General features: G+C 38.3%; 1 protein-coding gene across 3 annotated transcripts in view; it reads right to left on the minus strand.

Annotated features, from left to right (window-relative positions):
* LOC107693916 (T-lymphoma invasion and metastasis-inducing protein 1-like) overlaps nt 1-15,673 on the minus strand; it is a 65,319-nt gene that overhangs the window by 37,432 nt on the left and 12,214 nt on the right. For 2 of the 3 annotated variants that reach the window (XM_016493459.1, XM_016493457.1), the window contains exon 1: nt 13,640-13,823. The exons of the other annotated variant lie outside the window; for it this stretch is intronic. The gene's annotated coding sequence lies outside the window, so the exon portion shown is untranslated. Of the gene's footprint in view, nt 1-13,639; nt 13,824-15,673 lie in introns of those variants that run through there. 3 annotated transcript variants of the gene reach the window in all.

Raw genomic sequence — 15,673 nt, forward strand, 5'->3', positions numbered from 1 at the left:
ATCTCTGCCCTGACATCTTTTTTCTTTTTCCTTTGTGTGGTGTGATCTATAGGTGCACTTCTTTTATTCTTTCTCTTTTATCCTTTAACCACCTTTGTTTGAACAAGGGTAAAACATTCTCTCTCTTCCCCTCCGCTCCTCTGCTTTGTTTTCTGTTCATAACAAGTGTAAATCTGCTTAGTCAACACACCTAAGAAGTATTTTACAAAAATGAAAACCCAGCAGGTCATTCGAAAAGTGCTTCGAGTGTTTCACGGGAGCTCCATAAATCCATTCCCACTGTAATAGTGTTGACCTTTTTCTTTGTGCCTGGGAAACCAATTTAAGATCCCTCTAATAGTCCATCCACATTCACTGCTAATTGGCGCATGTCTCTTTAAACAATACCCGAAATTCTGAGCACCCAGAAACCCACCCTGCCCACGGGCGACTATCCCCATTTCTCACATTTTTCCATGGATTCCTGACAGGGAATGACCAACTTAGCTTGAGATGAGAGGGACTTGAAAGCCATGATGAAACACCCTTAGGAATAATGGAAAAGAAAAAGGAGTGACAGAGAACAAGAGAAAGCCTGACAGTGAGAGGGGTTAAGAAGAGTTTAAAGAGGAGACTTCATAAGAAGCTTATCACCACCGGTAACGTAGTATAGTTCACATAGTTTTGATACTTGTATTAACGCATGGAAACCTTATGCACACCAGGATGGAAAGATTAACATCCTTTCCAAGGAAAGAGGGAGAAAAACAAGCACTGAGAAATATTCACATCGGTGCAACATGAAAATACTGTTGAATAACATGTCTTGATAAAGATTATATACATTTTTATTTAAAAAATATATTACAATGAAACATTAATATAATATAATATAATATAATATATAATACCCATTATATCATTTTAAAAATCATAGCAAAATTTTATTGAAAAGTTCACGTGTCTTGATAATATATTTATCTACATTTTTCTGTTTAATTACAAATGTTATTACCATTTATTAATATATAATATAATATAATACATTATAATATAATATAATACATACCTATTATACTATATTATTATAATTTTAAAATAATAGTAAACGTTCATTTAAAAATATATTGATGACATATTTACATTGATCACATTTTTTTGTATTTTAATGAAAAATGATATTACCATTTTTTAAATATATAATATAATATTTAGTATATTATATTACATAAATAATAAATCTAAACAAAATTGAAGAGTAGTTAATATGTACATTAATTGTACAAAAAAACTGCAATGTTTTGCAGTGCTATTGAATTGTGGCACTTCCGTATGCCTGACCTGGGGTCATTTCCTCATCACATCCCCCCTATGCTCCTCATTCTTTCCTGTCACCTCTGTCCCATCCATAACAGTGTCACAAAGGCCCCCAAAATGTCCACTTTTTTAATTTTATTTTAACACGCATCTCATATTCAACATCCAAAACCTACAATAGCTCAATCATTCATGTAAAACTACAAAAACGAAAAAGTTAAATGTTTCTCCAATGACAGAAAAAAGGAAGTCCTATCGTATACCCTTCAGCATGACAGCATCGGTAACCATTTCCATAGGACTAGCTCTGAAGACCTTCAAAGGACAGGAGATACGAACTGTCCATTAATCCAAATGAAGTGACAGGACTCCTCCATCATGTCCCTGGGTTCTTGTCCGTGTCCGTGCTCCGCAGAGCTCAATGAACCTGTAATGAATAACAGGTTCATTACCCCCCCCCATCTACCTCAGACAGTCCGTCTTGGTTTCTAATGTGGCTTTATCATTATTTATGTTATAATTCGATTGCTTCTTTTATAAGACCGCAAGAACAAATATGGCCAAAAATAAAAATGTGACTCATTTTTCACACTTAACATCCTGCACTGAGTTTTGAGCCAGTGCTAAAAATTATTTAAAAAGTAAATTGGTTCATAGCTTTTAATCTATAATGTGACTTCATAGATAATCTGCCGCCAGTCAGAGTGGAGGAGGATTGTGGCTATTTCCTCTGGGACCCCCAGACCGGTTTCCTCTCTTTTGTTCAATAATGCACCATGACCTGGAACACCATGTTATATCTGCCTTTCAGACGTGTTAATGATAGAGTGATGATGAAAGAACAAAGAGGAAAGACAAAAAAGGTAGTTAAGAAAGAAAAATAAATAAAAATGTATTTTCAATACATTAAAAATGAAAATAAAAAAGAATGTGGATTTCAAACCACATTCAAGTGGATCAGGTGTGTAAAAATCAAAGTCTGTATGGAAAAAAAAAGGTTCAGGGATTGGTTCACATGTGTACTGTAATCTACAAATGTAAACCTCAGCTTGACATCAAATAATAGTATATCTGTGGCTGAGTTTCTTTCAAAATCCTTAGGGGGGACCTTTCAAATCTTTCTCTTTCAGAAGGTTGCTGACCTGCGGATGAAGTTGGATCAGGACTAGCCCTATCGAGAGCCTATACAGTGTCTCATAAACCCCTCTCTGTGTGCAGTGGCCATACTGTATGCTCCTCAAAGGCTTTCTCATCTCCAACACAGAGCTTAGCATATCTCGTCTGCTGCTCTCATTCAACCCATTTAAACCTCTCTGAGGGGGAGACAGAGTCTGCTGTTCCATAATCACGCCGGTAAAATAAGCTAACGGAGACCGACTGCGGGTAGCACATATAGGGGACCGAAACACTTTCTCTCAATGTCTGAAGTCACATTCATCTCTCTGATCTGTGCTTTTGTTGATAGTGCATTAGTGAAAAGTCATGTGCAAAGCCTTCAAGCAAAAGTGCTGAGATATTCATACATTATTTAATTTTATTTTAAATGTATTTTTATTTTGGGCATTTATTTTTAATTCTATTCTATTCTCCTTTATTATATTCTGATGTGTACTTGTCCTGACAATGCTTTAGTAAAAAAAGTTTCAGAAAAATGACACTGTTGTCACTGCGCTGCTTTACAGCTGAAGCTGAATTAGAAACTCATAACTGATTAATTTTACAACATTAAAGGTATAGTTCACCCAAAAATACTATGTCTACAACGTAGAAACGTGTGCCGCAGCTGACACAGAACAGCATGCGCGGTTTACGTTCAGTGGATACTCTCCAAAATGCCGCTATATGGTGACACGGAGGAGACGAATTATTGAATAAAGTCGTTATTTTTGTTTTCTTTGTGTACAAAAAGTATTCTCGTAGCTTCGTAAAATTACGGTTGAACCCCTGATGTCACATGGTTTATTTTACCGATCTCCTTGCTACGTTTCTAGACCTTGATCATGGTAATTACATTGCTGTCTATGCAGGGTCAGAGAGCTCTCAGAATTCATCAAAAATATCTTAAATTGTGTTCCGAAGATGAACGAAGGTCTTACGGGTTTAGAACGACATGAGGGTGAGTAATTAATGACAAAATTTTCATTTTTGGGTGAACTATCCCTTTAACATTGTTATTTTCCTGTTTATTAACATGAAGCTGCTTTGCAACAATTTTGTGTAAAGCACTATATAAATAAATGTCACTTTCAAACAAAGGTGTTAAGATATTTCTATTTTAAATGTAAATGATTTATTTCTATTCTATTCTATTCCATTCTATTCTTAAGTCTATAATTCACACCTGATCCACTTGAATGTGGTTTGAAATCCAATAGAATTTTTTTATGTATTGCAATTAATTTTTAGTTTATTTTGTTTTGTTTTATTTGATCGTTTTAAACGTGACTTTCAAACAAAGGTGTTGAGATATTTTTATTTTAAATGTAAATGTATTCTTTTGTTTTTCTATTCTATTCTATTCTATTCTATTCTAAAGTCCATAATTCACACCTGATCCACTTGAATGTGGTTTGAAATCCAATAGGATTTATTTATGTATTGCAATTATTTTTTTATTTTATTTTGTTTTATAATTTTAAACGTGACTTTCAAACAAAGGTGTTGAGATATTTTTATTTTAAATGTAAATGTATTCTTTTGTTTTTCTATTCTATTCTATTCTATTCTATTATGTTCTTAAGTCCATAATTCACACTTGATCCACTTGAATGTGGTTTGAAACCCAATAGGATTTTTTTATGTATTGCAATGAATTTTTATTTTATTTTGTTTTATTTTATAATTTTAAACGTGACTTTCAAACAAAGGTGTTGAGATATTTTTATTTTAACTGTAAATGTATTATTTTGTTTTTCTATTCTATTCTATTCTATTCTGTTATATTCTTAAAGCAATATGTCCATAATTCTGGTCTGTACTTGTGTTGATAGCCCAGTGTCTTAGTAAGGTCAAATGCAAAACTTCTATTTATCAAAAACCTATTTATTTTATTTTATTAATTGAACTTTATAATTATAATCTCCTCTATTATATGCTACATGATGGGAATATAGTGACTGTTATTTACTGAATTCTGTTTGAATGAGCCATGTTCAAAGGCATTTTAATACACCTGACCAAACATTCCATATTAATCCAAGTTGCTATGTTGCTTGGCAACAATAAACAGTATTAACAGAACATCTGTGTTTTTTAATCCTTTTTCAGGTGCTGACATTTTTTACAAAGCAGCAAGTCACTTGAGACCATGTGTTACAGTGATTTTACCTCCACTTCACAACATCACCACTTACCCACAGTGAAATCACTGTAACGCATGGCCTCTCATGGCATTTTGCTTTTTTTTTAGATGTGTGTGAGATTCATCATTATGGCCACACTCATGTCTGTATCCTGATGTTCCACACCCGCACACAATTCAACGCCATCATCCTAATTCATCTAGATGCACCAGTCATTATCAGGTTAGAGGCAGTGAAGTTGGGGGAAATGGAGTGTAAATGGGGCTAATTTGTGTCCTCTGTCTGGGGAAAATAGAGTGATGACATGCAGGAAGAGAAGAGGAGGAGGAGGAGGACTGCAGATGGGTCCTCTCACTGATCAGAGGGGAGAAATGTTTGGCTGAAGGGCTCACGATTTACACACTTCCAATGACACGCTTGAACAAAGAGTGCCAGTCTGGGGGAAAGAGAGAGAGGGAGAAATCGAGAGGGCAAGAGACAAAAGGATGAAAGTAGATGAGAATGTCTGGATGCTGCTGTGTTCTCTTCTCTCATTCAAAGCTAAAATATCAAAATAAAAAGAGAAAACTTTTAAAACGCATGTTGAGGTCATCCTGGGAAAAGCCCCAATTTGTTCTTCAACTCTAATATATATAATAAAATAATCATGAGGCATATGAGACATGATAAATGTCCCAGGCATTTTGTACAACCATATATATATGCTGTGCCAGACTATCAGTATTTCCTACAAAAGTGAATTTCCCATAATTCATTATATGGGGAAAGAGGGAGTGAAAATAGTGGATTTGGTCACAGCTGCAGATACGTAATGTACTGATTAACAAAAAAAACTATGCCTTTTATTACAGAGAGAGTACTACGGTCAGATTCAAACCTGCATTTACTGTTTGAGCACCACAGTGCAACATACTTAGACATTCACTGACTGCAAGGCCAATACACCATATCTTATATCTTGCAGGGCCAAGACACCATATAAGTCATATCTCAGAGTGGAAAGAGTTGTAAAGATCACAGTTTTCTTTATGTCCAGTCTGTAGCGCCATGGCAAGCTCAGGCTGAACAAATTCTCAGCGCACACATGGGTATCTTGTGTCAAGTGTTGTGTGAGAGAATGGCCACTAATGCTGGCAGTTCACACATCCAGAACGAGCACACACACTCATAGCTTTGGGATTCCTGCTGCTGACGGTGAATGAGAGGTAGGATAAGACTTTGGCTTGAAGCCAACAGCTCTTCTCGTCTGGCAGGAAGCCCCAGTGGAAAGGAAAAGAGGGGTGGAGGAGGCACCGAAAGCCACACCGGTGCTCTACAGCCCTTCCTCAGCACACCTGAGACCAACGGACAGAAACTTCCACAGCTGATGAGAACAACCTACAAGCCCTGACAGGAAATGAGTGTTCATAAGGCCTCAAGCCATCTTTTAGGACCTTAAGAGACTTCATTTGGGAAGGAGGGGTAATCTTGAGTGCCGGGGTTCCGTCATTCTCTCATTCTTCCACTCTCTTATTCTCTAGCTTCATTTTTTTGCACCTGCGTCAACAAGCAGAACCTCACAAACAAAGTGCTCCTTCAAGAAATGAAGGGAGAGGAAAAAAGGGCGGGGAGTTGAAAGACTTGAGCTTTTGCTTTGGGCCCTGAAAGGACAGGAATGTCACAGGCAAACAGAAGACAGACAGACAAACTACAAAAGCAAAGACAGAATGAAAGCTCTTTAGAAGAATAGCTTTCCGACTATTTATTAATTTCTTTCTTTTTTCAATTTATATATCTCTATCTAATTAAAAGTCAGAGGCTAACCAGTACTGCTGGATAAAGCCAAGAGAGATCTGATCAAAACAAAACAAAAGCACAACATATGAGTTAATTGCATAAGATTAGATTTAATTTTGCAATAAAATTAAAGATATAAAAATGAAACAAAACAAAATAAAAGCAAACAAAATAAAATAAAATAAATAAAAAGTTATTCTTTATACCTTATATTGTATATTCTTATTGTTTGATTGCAATATATAAAAAATACGGTTAATTTTGCTACATTGTTCCATTCTCTTTTACAAGAAGTGGAACTAACTTTACAGGAACTGTCCATGCCCTCCATGAACGTATATTGGTTTGTGGTTATGGGTGAAATAAAGTTAGATCTCAGTGCTGGATGGTTTCTATATTGTTGGAAGGCAATGAATCTTATCTCTTCATCATGATATTTTGTGTGTGTGTGTGTGTGTGTGTGTGTGTGCGCGCGCTAGTGAGACTCAGCCTTTTACCACAGAGACACAATAGAGCTATTTCTGCAGCACACGCACACCATCGGCCAAACCACTACAGATCAATACCCCATTACCACATCAGTGCCAGACACTATTTAGGCTCAATTCAGAGCTAGACTTACTGCTGCTGACCAACCTCTCCTTTAAAAACCACCTCAATCTCACACACATCCTGCCAGCACACAGCCAAAAACCACTCACACTCACATACCCAACCATATACACTGTAGATCTCACTTTCACCCCCTCAGCAGGCTGTCATGTCCCACAGAAGGTGTCTCATCAAAGTGCGTCAGCAGTGAACACACTTTACCAGACTGCTAATGAGAAGGCTGCTCATTCTGCCAAAATCCTGCAATTCATGAAACAGAAGTTTGTATTGATAGGATCATATCTAAGCATTTCATAAACATCAGAAGTACAACTGTATAATATTTAAAAACACAAATGTCCCTTCCCAGTCCACACAAACTATTTACAAAAATTAGTCATTTAGATATTGCAATAATACTAATGCCCTATTTAGGAGAACATTAACATGTGACTGCCCATATTTACATATGAACGACCATGCAGTATAGAGAGATGGCATAAACTAAAACATAGCCACCCAACTTTTAATGTTTTAATAGAGATTGTAAGTCAGAATTGTCAACTGATGTTGCGATAGATAGAGTCAAGTATTGTTTGCATAACAATAGTATACAATGTTATGTTTCTAAAGGCCGGGACACACCAAGCCGACTTCAAAGAACTAGCGGTGGCGAAAGCCGACAGTGCTGTCTCATCGGCGGCATCAGACCAAAAAGCCATGCTTGAACACATCGCACAGAATACAGCCGACTGAAAACTAACACATGCGTTCTGCACCTGTGTGAGAGGAATCAACTGTCTATATCAGCAGCTATCAATAGCATATTTTCATCATTTAAAATGAAAAACCGAAATAAGGAAATATACGCAGATATACGTAACGTAAACAAAGCAGTGCTTGCTTACCATTTTGAATATCAGTTATGTTCTTAACTTTCTTCATTTTAAGCGGCTCATGCTATGAAAATATTTGCATATTAGATGCTTGGGAAAGATCACGTAACATTAGAACAGCCTTCTGTCTGTACCGCCTTCATTTACTTGCTCGTTTTCGTCACTTTCGCTTTAATTCTCGGACACTAACTAATTCGCTAAACTGAACCTCCAATCAGAGTTATCACTCGCACCGATGGCCTCGAAGGCAAACTTCTGCCGACATGAGCCTGACGAGAGCCGATGTTTGGAACACACCAAACGAACTAGCCCGACAGACGCTCACCGACGGCCCGACGTTGGCTGATGGCCGACCGTCGACTTGGTGTGTCCCGGGCTTAAACAACAGATCCTCTCAAAGGAGCATATATAAAGAAAACAAAAAAGGCCGCAAAACAGAGCCTTGAGGTATGCCGCAGGCAATAATGAGTCACAACCTACTATTTCTACTTTGGTTCACTTAACTTTTGGTTCAACAACCTTGACTAACATCATAAGTGAACTTAATGGGGGGAAAATTCAATTCTACACCAGAATATACAGAATTAGTTATAGTTCTAGTGCAGTTGAAAATAAACATTAAAGCCAGGATTCAGAGATTGCATCTGTGATATTTATAACGACACATTGCCTGGAGGATCCTTACACCATCAAGCTAACAAAGAGAAAACGTGTCTCACTACGAAGAGTGCAATCTTTCTCGAACAGGACCACGATGCCCCAGGCAGCAAGTGTGTGACTTTATATTATTGTAATGCTCTGACCCTGCTGTATGTAAAAACCACAGTGAAGCTTCACAGCCTGTGCATTTGTGCTGCATTGAGCTGGAATCACAGAAAAAGCTTTTGCTGAAAGCAAGAGGCTGCTTTTATCCACACAACCTCTCCTCTGTGCCAAACAAGCAGAAGAGGCTCAACAAAAACTGCACCCGCATGCCACAAGGCAAGAATGAAGACACTCAGGTCTCTGCTTAAAAGAAAGCTAATTTGAAAAGTAAAATAGACCAGCATGCAACAGCAGTCTCTCCTTTTAGACCAAGATCAGATCACTTCCAGGTCAGTGGAGGATATTGAGAGAGCCAATCTTTTCTCCCTGATAACCCGTGCTGAATGGGAGTCTCTTTTGTGCTTTGACTGAACGGATGTTAGTCACAAACAGAGATGAGAACAAGTTTGATTAAGCAGCATTAAAGGGATAGTTCATCTAAAAATTCTGTCATCATTTACATGGAACACTTTTGAATACAATGAAAGTTAAAGAAGTCCAGAGCTGTCAAGATCCAAACTGACTGAAAAAAAAACTACAAAAATATTGTAAAAGTGGTCTTCTGAAAGCTTTTGGTGAGATCTTCCTTTGTGCTCTCCAGAAGAAAGAAAGTCATACAGGTTTGGAATAACATGAGGATGAGTAAATGATAAAAGAATTTTCACTTTTGGGTGAACTGTCCTTTCAAGAACTGAGTGTCTCTTTACTTTTTGAGAATCTCAGACTCACACAAATTTACCTGAGTGTAAAAGTTCACGTGGTTAATTCCCAACAACCCCCCTCTCTCTTTTTATTCTCCCTATCTCTTTTTTAAATATTATTCTTGTCAATAGTCTCACTAAAGTCGTTAAGTGAATGAGTAAGTAATCTGTGGTTTGCCTGCAGCTGTGTGGCCCATCTCAACAGGCTTGCGGTCCTAAGATCTTCGAAGATTAAAGTGATCTGAAATGTGTCAGATCAAGGCCTTTGTTGTGACAGGTAAATTTAAATGGTTAAACGGTTGTGGATTTTCCTCGATAAATAGTTGTTTGACTTAAAGATGCTTGATCTAGGTGTTAACAGTCCATTCACAACTTCCTGCACCCCGCTCTCTCACACAAAGATCACCTTACTAGAGTTTAAACACACACATGCACGTACTTCCAGTTCCTATATCCAAACTTGCACCGCCACTTTGTTTTTCTTTTGGCTTTGCAGGAATCACTTCCTTATGGAATGGGACTTCTGAAACTTTGAAGTGAGTCTTCCTGCTTTGGGGTTAGAAATGTAATTTTTCTGGTTCTACAGGATTTAGACCAGAAGAGATGCCTCTTGTAGCATTATGAAAAAGAATGACATATACAAGCGTCAGCAAGACCATTTACACACACACCCTTACTTTAGGCATGTTCCTATAAACAAATTACAGTACTTGGAAAAAAAACCCACTTCACTCAATAATGTCCCATTGCTCTCCTGCCTTTAAAGGGGTCATATGATGCTTTTTTAAAGATCATTATTTTGTGTATTTGGTGTAACAGAATATGTTGACATGCTTTAATGTTAAAAAAACACATTATTTTTCAAATACTGTACATTATTGTAGGTCCTCTATGCCCCACCTCTCTCAAACGCTTCGTTTTCTACAAAGTCCCTCCTTCCGACAAGCGCAGTCTGCTCTGATTAGCCAGCTGACCCAGTGCATTGTGATTGGCCGAACACCGCAAGCACTCGTCGGAAATGTAACGCCCCTTACCATAATCGCGAGCTTCAGCTTTCAAAATAAATGTAAAGACAGAGTCCGAAAGGGGAACAGAGTCGCGTGACAGACACAGTGATGAAGCTGGTATGTGTTTGCAGTACACAAGCCACGGTTAAGACAGCTGACTCCACTGTGATGTGACCCCCCCTCTCTCTCTCTCGCGCTCTCTCTCTCTCTCTCGCGCTCGCTCTCTCTCTCTCTCTCGCTCGCTCGCGCTCTCTCTCTCTCTCTCTCTCTTGCGCGCTCTCTCTCTCTCTCGCTCGCGCTCTCTCTCTCTCGCACTCTCTCTTGCTCTCTCTCTCTCTCTCTCTCTCTCTCTCTCTCATGCTCTCTCTCTCGCTCTCTCTCTCTCGCTCTCTCTCATCATATGACCCCTTTAATAGAAGTTAGATCAGTCAGATATTGTGACCTTATTGGAAAGATGGTAACACCATGAATGTTTTTTCTTCTGGGACATTTTTAGAAACCTACAATGCCCACACACACACACACACAGAATTCGTGAAACAAAGCCACAAATGTATGTTTCTACTTAATTTAGTCTCCCATTACCCCCTCCTCATCACCTCCTGTGGGTCTACGCTTAAACAATCAGTCAAGTGCTAATATTGAAAGAGGAGGACACGCTAAATGAATGGAGGACATGCTGCATTAAGAAACAGACATTAGCAAGAGACAACAGGGAATATCCGTCAGGTCTTGCACATACACATCTAACATGAGGATTATAATATCTCATACAATACAGACTATTCCTGATGGGTTTACAGAGGACACAACGTCACAGATAATCCATAATGGTTATGCATTTCTTGTTTGATCCTTTCTGTTATTTGGTTTCTAGGTTATATGTATTCATGAGCTGTCAGTGAGAACAATGTGTGTTTGATCGCAGCATGAAAAAACAGTATGAAACTACTTTAGAGTATCTGTAACAAGTTTAGAGATAAATGCTTTGAAAAAACTCTCAAAACAATTTCCTAACCTATTTAAAAAAGATCAAATGCAGGTGCAACAGAAACCAATCAAAGTGGCCTTAAAGGGGTCATATGATGCGATTTCAAGTTTTCCTTTCTCTTTGTCTATTTCCTGAAAGTTTCATTGTTTGTTGTTTTCCACTTTTGATTAATTTAATGCGTCCTTGCTAAATAAAAAAAATATTACTTTCTTTCCAAAAAACAAAACAAATCTTACTCAAACTTTTAAATGGTAGTGCTCCCTCCCTCCTTTTTTCATTTAGACACTTTTTATGAAGACCAAACCTCACCTTTTTCTCTTTATCTCCTCATCTCTTTCATTAGCTTCGTTAATGTATACTTTAAACATGCTGTGGCGGTGCTGTGGCCCATTTAAGCCGTATTTCCTACCCCCCACACACATATAGCTTCTCTACCCCCCACGTTTCACCCTGATGCCCTCTGCTTCAGTGGGGCAGAAGAAGGAAGAAATGCCCTGAGGGTCACAGTGAAGCCATTCTGTTACTTAGTTCCACTTAACACACTTACAGAGCAAAGCAGAACAACATGATTGCCTTCCTAAGCCTTCATATACATACACAAACACACTTCTATACAGATACAGTATTAGACCAATAAAGGGTTTAAAATACAAGCACATGGATACTGACACACACTCATGCTTGAACACACATGTCCCATTTCACTTGAATAACCAGCAACTACCGCAAGGTCTGCAATTCCCAAAGAATCTCCTGTATTTTACATGTTAATGTGGTTTTTAACATATCTTATGCCTAGTATTTGAGGAACAATCCCGTCTGCTACTTATTGACCCAAACTACTGGGCGCTTGGAAATCAATTTGACTGTGTGATAGCCCTTTTTAAAGGATGGAGTGTGTTTATCGAGTCTAATCCATAGATTAAACAGCATATGACGGGAGCAGCAAGACAGACGCACATGATAAAGTCCAGATATAAGCTCTTACAGGAGACAGGTAGTCTCTGTCCAGTCTGTTTCTGAGGGGGACCTCAATGATACGATGGTGTAGGAAGAGTGTGGTTAATTTTTTGCTGTGTTTGCTCTAGACTGAAGTATGCAGGAGTCTTTGTTTGGCCAGTCTGAGTTCCTCCACAGTGCACTCTACAGTAATTAATTCATAAAGACACTAGACCGATGGGAGACCTCAGGCGACCGAGGAATCTGGCACCCCGTGTGCCATCTCTATCTGACTGCGAACAGCTGAGACCTGCAACAGTGACCCCCTAAGCCCAGACAGACCAGTATAAATATTAGTGGTCCACTGCATCTAGGTCTTTCTTTCAGGTTTGATTGTCTCTTTACCTGGCTTAAACACATTTTAGGTGTGTATATACTTACATCATCTTTTATCTTATTTGTATTTCACTTTGCTGTCTGTTTTCTTTTGTATCTTTCCTCAGAATCTCAGCTCAGTTGCTTTTTCAGTCATCTCATCACAATGAATCACATTCCACAGAACTGTAGACCACACACACACACACACACACACACATACTGTATACACACTCCTACACATAAACACACACAGAACTATCCGGGAGCTGCTCTAGTGGTTTACAGTAAAACTTTTAAATGAGGCACAGTATTCATGAGGTAACACAGAAGAACTTAACTAGGCTGCTAAACATTTCAGACAGACTCTTACACACAGATCAGGTGACAGACCTGCAAATACAATATAGTCTGTAAAAGCATGTTGTCACTCAAGTTTTCTAGTTACAAAAAAATATTAATACTGAAGACAATTTGTGACAGAACAGAAAAAATATATAGCAAACTTTAGAAATTTACTCCGTACAGTGAGAAAATTTACACGCACACACAAAGGCAGCATGTGAGAGAGAATATACACTGACGGATCCTCCTCCTTGGCTTACAAGCATTTCTATCTAGATGAGAGGTTTTTATGACTACAGAACCGTTTGTTTTTGAGACCTCTCAAAACAAACCCCACATACACACTTAAATACACTCGGCATATTGATTGTCCAACAAAGGCACACAAGACAGACTTTTAAAGCCTCTATGGCAAGTAAACCTTATTAACCAAGCAGTGTGGCATTTATCACTGTCAGCCGACCACTCGAGTACAGTCCCAGGGGACCCAGAGAAAGTCCAACAGACAGACATAAATTGTCTATTTCCATGCTGTTTTACTGTCTCCAACTGCAAAATGTCTTTGCAATTGGAGACATTAAAACAGCATGGAAATAGAGTTGGTAGTGTGGCATACCTCAGAGGTAAATCCTAGGTCCGTTTTTGTTCCTCAATAAAGTATCCAAACATTAGAAGTTTGAATGTCTCCTAGCTCAGTTTATACAGGTAATGTCTCCTCCAAGTACTGGCTGTAATCCTGCAAGTCTGTGTCTCTTGTCTATCACAACTCCACAACACACTGAGGATGAGTCTGTCCGCTGAGATCGCAGAAAGGGGTGTGTGCGCGCTCTCTCTCGCTCTCTTTCTCACCCATTTGCACAACCCTCCCCGTTCCTCCATTTGCTTCTCCTCCCCCTCTCCTTCTCACCTCCCCCCTCGCTCTTCCCCCTCTCCTTCTCTCTCTCATTTCACCTCCTCTGGATCAACAGTATCTGCCAGCACGCAGCCCGGGTCTTTGCCCCTAAGCTTTGAGACACCCCGTTTCCTTTTAAATTGCTTGCCTGTGAGCCCCTAAGATAACATACTTGTGTATACAAAACCCACACAAGCACATACACACATAATACCGCAACATAATACATGTATGTCATACATTTTAATTATTTTACTATAAAGTATAAAAAAAAAACTTTAAAATGCAATTACTGTTAAAAAAGTTGTGGTGTTATGTATGTAAAATAAAATTTAAAAATATATACATGTTGTGGTATAATGAGAGTAAAAGTAATAATAAGTAAAATGTAAAATAAAAGGTACACAATAAAATGAAAAAAAAAAGTAAAATAAAATGTACACACATTATGTTGTGGTATTATATGAAAGATAAAGTAAAATAAAATATAAAATGTAAAATAAAAGTTAAAATTTTTAAAATATTGTTTCATTACAGCTTAGTATAAAATAAAAGGTTAAGGTTTTAAAATGTAATGCATAATGTTTTTTAATGTGTGTGTACTGATGCTTGGGAAAGCTGTAGGTGGAAAAAAAATGTCAATAAAGTATTCCCATGTCACATCTAATGTGCAGCTCATGTGTGTTTTTTTTTTTTCATTGTCAGATTTTACAAAGACAAGTATTTTCAATGTTGCACTGAACAATCAATACTAAGATATACAACAATATAATCTACTGAACAAATGGACCTCTCCCTCAAAACCTCATTTTCAGTTGTGTAAAATTAAAGGTGTCTAGCCTGTCCAAAGTCCATAACACACATTACAGATCAGGCCTATAGAGAGAAACTCCCTTGTTTTTCTATGGATTTATGGCTGAAAACAGAGATGTTGTGCAATGTTGCGGGTCATATCCGCCTCTGGCTAGTATATCAGTGGGAGAGGGGGGCGTGGGAAACTCCGCACTGATCCTAGTTGTGGAGATCAGGGATTTAACCCACGGCAAGCTGCTGGGAGCCGCCACTATACAAAGAAGCAGTATTATTATTTCAGAGACCCCACTGTAAACGCTGGTCAATGAGTAACTAGTGCTTACAAACCTACTGAATAGAAACCATAGGTGTATGCATGCATGTACATTCCTTGAGTGTTTCCTCTACAGGTTGCCACAGAACCAACCCCTTCATGCTGTTGTGTCACAGTACAGAGAGAGTTTGAAGTTAGGAATGCTATTGAAAAAGCATATTAAAGTTACAAACTAATTTAGGGCTGCACGATAAATCGCATGCGATATTTAACGCGCATCTTGTCAGTAAAGCCGGCTTTACTGACAAGATGCGCGTTAAATATCGCATGCGATTTATCGTGCAGCCCCATTTACTATATAGATTTACACATACACAAACACGTCCACATAAACATGCACACACAGATATGCACACGTGCATGGTCTCAGATTTAAGGCTGATTGGTCCGTCGGATTCTCGTAGTACACCGAAAGTAAATCTTGCCGATTTAAAGATCGGGTAAGCGATTTTTAAAAAACGCTTTAGAAAACTTATTCGGGCCGAATAGCAAAACAAACTTGTAGCCAATCAGCAGTAAGGGGCGTGTCTACTCATGATGTGGGGGAGAGAGAGTTCAGTGCACAGGACGGACATTAGCGAGCCGAGCAACAGAAAGATAGAGATGGCGGATAAAAAAACAAAAGAGGAAAA

This window comes from Sinocyclocheilus anshuiensis, unplaced genomic scaffold, assembly GCF_001515605.1.
Source record: "Sinocyclocheilus anshuiensis isolate Anshui unplaced genomic scaffold, SAMN03320099.WGS_v1.1 scaffold694, whole genome shotgun sequence".
NCBI lineage: Eukaryota > Metazoa > Chordata > Actinopteri > Cypriniformes > Cyprinidae > Sinocyclocheilus > Sinocyclocheilus anshuiensis.